Source organism: Tupaia chinensis, unplaced genomic scaffold (assembly GCF_000334495.1).
Source record: "Tupaia chinensis unplaced genomic scaffold, TupChi_1.0 Scaffold147433_1, whole genome shotgun sequence".
In the NCBI taxonomy this organism is placed as follows: domain Eukaryota; kingdom Metazoa; phylum Chordata; class Mammalia; order Scandentia; family Tupaiidae; genus Tupaia; species Tupaia belangeri.
Window position 1 is genome coordinate 975,085 of NW_006207284.1, and position 5,291 is coordinate 980,375.

At 43.8% G+C, this 5,291-nt stretch overlaps 1 protein-coding gene across 6 annotated transcripts in view; it reads left to right on the top strand.

Annotated features, from left to right (window-relative positions):
- The window catches only part of MGAT5 (alpha-1,6-mannosylglycoprotein 6-beta-N-acetylglucosaminyltransferase), a 387,858-nt gene that overhangs the window by 144,303 nt on the left and 238,264 nt on the right, over positions 1-5,291 (top strand). The gene's annotated exons all lie outside the window — the stretch shown is intronic.

The window sequence follows — 5,291 nt, forward strand, 5'->3', positions numbered from 1 at the left end:
AACAACAGTTAATTAGGGCTGATGGGAGTGAGGTGAGGAGGCTGAGGAGGAATGTTCTGTGGATGCCAATAAACTTAGAGCCAAATGTGTTCCTCCCTTTAGCCAGTACACAGGACATTGGCACTTTGGTAGTGGCTAATAGCTTTAACCCTGGCTTCTTCAGATGTTTGTGTTGTTTCTTATCCTTGTCTCAGTTTCCTGCACTTTGAAAGCAGTGTTTTTGTGCTTGTTGCCTTTAAGTGTCTCAAATTCTTTTTGAAATGATATGGAATAAGACAATATACATATGGGATATAACATTTTTCCTTTTAGCAAAAGTTATGCTTAATATAGAGAAAGTCTGAAGCTGCAAACAAGTTGTTTTAGAAAAAGGGAGAATGCTACACATAAGTCTGTTACTCTAGATAATCAAAATTAAAAATTGTATCTTCCTGATACTTTATATACACACATAAAATACATATACATAAATACTAACAAAACAAAAATTGCAGGTGAAATTTGGGTCATGCTGTGTTTTGGAGAGCCCACACCACAACTGTTCTGCAGTCACTGAGTATCCAGAGCAGACTTGACCTGTGGAAGAGGGCATGGCATCATGTAGTCATTGGCTCAGGGCCTCACTGGTCCGTATTTGGGATGTGTAAGGTAGATGAGATACAAGAATGAGGTTAGGTGAGATGGAGACAGCGTTCTGCCTTGTGTTCAAAGGACAGGCTCTGAAGTATGCAACGTTCAGGTGACGATTCCTGAACGCGTGCATCGGTGGGTTCAGTTAGTGTAGATTGAGTTGAAACACAGGAATTATACATGTATGTTTTCTTTTTAAAAGAATCCAGGTGGGACCAGCAGTTGGCGTAATGGCTATGTCGCTGGACTCCCACGTGGTTGACCGTGGTTCAGGTCCTGGACCCGGTGACTTAAACTCACGCTGGGTGTGTGTGCATGCGTGCCCAAGATCCTGAGAGGAGAATGGAGGAGAAGGGATTGAGGCATGGCCATCCCCTCTGGGGGGTGATTTCTCACTTTCTCTCTATCTCTCTCTTTCTGGCAAGAGCACACACCCTATAGCAAAAATAAACAAACAAACAAAAAACTCAAAAAACAAAACAAAACAAAAAAAAGAATCCAGCAAGGACCAAACAGTGGTGTGGTGGTTGGGGCAGTTGGATCCCACATAGCTGGCTAGGCAGTTGGAGTCCTGGGCCTGTTGATTTGATGGACACACAGGCACGTATGCAGGTGTGCCCAAAATGCTGAAAGAAGAGATGGAGGAGAGGAGATTGTGGCGTGACCATCGCCATGGGGTGGTGTGGGGGGCTTTCTGGCTTTCCATCTCTCTCTGGCATGCATGCCTATATGCCCTCTGGCAAATTAAAAAAAAGGAAAAAAGAATCAGAGAACTTGAATACTTTGTTTATATGGAGGGATATCTTCAAAAAGTTGATGGAAAATACATATCAATTAAATTTGTGGATTTCAAAATTTCTTTTTTTTTTTTTTTGAGAGGTTTTTGCTATAGGGCGCGTGCACTCGCCAGACAGACAGAGACAGACATAGAGACAGAAAGTGAGAAATCACCCTCCTCCAGGGGGGATGGCCACGCCGCAATCCCTTCTCCTCCATTCTCCTCTTGGGATCTTGGGCACGCACGCACATGCGCCCGGAGTGAGTTTAGGCCACCTGGTCCGGGACTCGAACTGCAGTCGACTACGTGGGAGTCCAGCGACATAGCCATTACGCTAACTGCCGGTCCCAGGATTTGAAAATTTCTTTGCACCAAAATAAACTTGTACTTTAATTCTATTTTCCATAAACTTTTAGAGTTTATGGGAAGGAACTAAAGGCATGAGAGACGTTGGAAACTTACAAAACCAATTCATTGAACAAGGGAGAAAGACTGGCAAAGAAAAGTAGAATGGCAGTGAAAAGACCTGGAGGGTCTCTGAGCTTAGTTCTTAGACTGAGCATGGGGAAAATATGTTATTGAATTATGTGATGGCAGCAATTTCAATCATTTTTACCACTCCAGATCTCTCACCAAAGCTAATTCTGCACGATCTATGGACATAGAAATTGGGGGTGTTAGGAAGGTTTTCGAATCCCTCCTACTCCCCCAAGAGAGTAGACGTTTCTTTATTATCCTCCTCTGGTCTTTTGCTCAGCATGCCTCCCCAAGGCAGGTTCCAAATCTCTTAGATAAAAATTGTATCAGAAAGTGGAACCAGGTTGAAGAGTAGGAGAGTGGATGGGAAATTAAGGAATGGAATTAAAATCTCCCCATCCCCCACTTCAACTCAGACTCCAGGGCTGTACGCCACTTGGCAGAAAGAGAACTTTTAAAACTATGTCTAAATATGGGACCAGCAGTTAGCTTAATGGCTATGTCGCTGGACTCCCACATAGTCAATCGCGGTTCGAGTCCCAGACCCGGTGGCTTAAACTCATGCTGGACGCGTGTGCGTGCATGCCCAAGATCCCGAGAGGAAAATGGAGGAGAAGGGATTGAGGCGTGGCCATCCCCCCAGAGGATGATTTCTCGCTTTCTGTCTCTATGTCTCTCTCTGTCTGTCTGGCGAGTGCACACACCCTATAGTGAAAACCTCTCAAAAACAAAAACAACAACAACAAAAAAACAAACAAAACAAAACAAAAAAACTATGTCTAAATAAATGCCACCTTTTTGATCTGATGAGGTTTAAAAATGAGATTCCATTTTGTGAGCCCATGTTGAAAATCAACTAAATAACTTTCAGAGGGTGCAATAGAATTGCTCATTGACTTGTCATCTTTTGAAACCTTTCCAGAGTTGTATAGGTAAATGACCAAGGGGAAAAATACGACAAATTGTCCCCATTAGTGTTATCAGTGCATGTTAGGTGACAGGTCACACAGATGCTGTTTTAGTTTCTGGTTTTGTGCATTGCATGTTATACCTTTGGGGAAAAGGGAATAGCTTACTAATATCCTTTTCCTTCCTCTTCATATAGAACCTTTCCATGGGCAGGAAGAAGTCACATGGATGACAAATGTACAGGCTTTCAATTTGCCTGGTGGTTTTGGCTGTTTTAATTTCTTGCACACAGCTAAAAATATCATAGATAAGGTTTCCTCCAGGGGACAATGATTTGGTGTTAGTTTTTCAGATTGTAGAAATATATATATTTTAAAAAGTTACCGAAAACCCTAGAGTAGTCTGTTAGAATTCCAACCACCCTATGTGCGTGTAATCGTAGGACTTTACATCTCACAGAAATGATAGGAGCAAACTAGAATGATTTCTATTTCAGGTGAACCTTAATTTGTCTTTTTCTCAGAAACAACAAGGAAATAGGAGACATCAGCAAGTCTGACTCACACTGCTGGTTTTCTCTGTTATCTAATCAACTTGACATGTTGGTCAGAATGGTCTTTAGAGCTGAGTTTCTGGAATTTAGCTGGACTGTGTCTATGTGATTGAGGTATTCGAGATCATCCTGCAGTGAGGTCCTTCTAGACAGGGCTTCTCACCTGGTGCTAATGACATTTGGGCTGGATAAGTCTTTGTCGGGGTGAGGGGGGCGTTTGTCCATGGTAGGACTTGAGCATCTCTGAATTTTCTACACATGAGACATCAGTAGCAACTCCCTGGGTGTGACAATCAAAATGATCTCCAGATGTGGGAGGACAATTGGCTCCTGCCCAACATTGGGGAAAACCACCAAAGTAGAAACAATGAATACTATCTAACACCATCTTCTTTGGGACTTTCTCAGGCGGATAACTTTTTTCTGTTATTTGAGATCTGACAGCTTAGCTTCCTCCCTACCCTTCCACCCTCTTCCCCTGTTCTGGACACCAGTAACTTAACTGAGCAAGCGAATTATACCAGGGGTTGGTGTAGTCCAGGGCCAACCCCAGAAAACTAAGAGCCACTCTGATGTATGTTTCCCCGGAGCCCCTCAATGTCAGTGGCATTGACAGACAGGCAGCTCCGGCAACTGCTGTCAGAAGCAGATGCACAAACTGTGAGATGCCCCAGTGGCAGAGCAGTGGTGAGGATGCATGGGCTATTGGTTTGCAGTCTCTGTTTCTGCCGTAGATGTTGCCCATGCGCAGTGCACTACCTAAATGTCTGCTCTGGAAGAGTGAAGATTTGTCCTGTATCTGTGTCTAATTGGGATAAATTCAGCTAATAAACACAGACCCCTTTTCCCATCCCTGTGTTAGTAAAATCAAAGGCTTTCAGTGTGCTATAAACGAGTCTTCAGTGTCTGTGGCAGGTGCTTGAAGAATTGTAGTGGTTGGTTTTAGATGACTGCTGATGTATTAGAATCGTTGACTCGTGATTCCAGGACAGCAGTGTACAGCAAACTCGGACCCCAGAAGCCAAATTCAAGCCTCTCTGCCTGTTTGTGTAAATAAAATGTTATTAGAACACAGGCACTCCCATTCATTTACAACACATGCAGTAACACTGAGATGTGATGATACCAGTATTTGTCATACAAACATCTAAAACATCCTGAGTCCATTGTTCAGCAGTCATGATAGGTCATTCTAAGCATCATGTGATCATGTTCCTCATTGGCTTGGTAGTTCCCCAGGGCTCCCATGAGCTCAGACAGAGTCATCTCACAGTGCCCTCTGGGCCACAACCCTGCTACCTCTTTTATAAATAGACTTTCTTCCAGAAAGTCCGTAAGCATTGTCTGTGGCTGCCTTTGCACTCCAAGGATAGAGCTGGGTAGTTGCCACAAAGACTGCAAAGCCAGAAATACTAGTCCTTTCCCAGATGTGTATCAGTTCCTGATTTAGGTAGTCCCTGACTGAGTCCTTCCACATATGGGATTTTGTGTGTGTGTCCCCAAAGGCTCTTTCATCTCATGTTTATGTGTACTCAAGACATCTTCCTAGGACACACTTCCAGGCGTGGTATGTTTCTGCACCTCAGTGGCTAGATGAGAGTCATCGTGGTTAAGTAAGAACATAGAGTTTGGAGCCAGCCTGTTGGACTTTGCCACATCCTCATGTGACCAAGGCCATAGAGGCACAAACTACTTTCATAATGGGGCATCAGTACCTCTGTCCCCAGGGACAGTGACAGGGGCTGACTTCACTTGCTGTTGGGTGCTAGTTTGACTAATAATACTCAAACAAATAGAAAAGCTTTCAAAGAGTGTCTTCGGCCTGCACCCCATCCTCTTGGTGATTTCAAGATTACTTTTTTGGATCTGGTAACTCAAAAGTACCACCTGGATAGTCTCCTGTGTGGAACTGTCAGAGCATTTGCTCTTGGGGGGGGGGGGGGG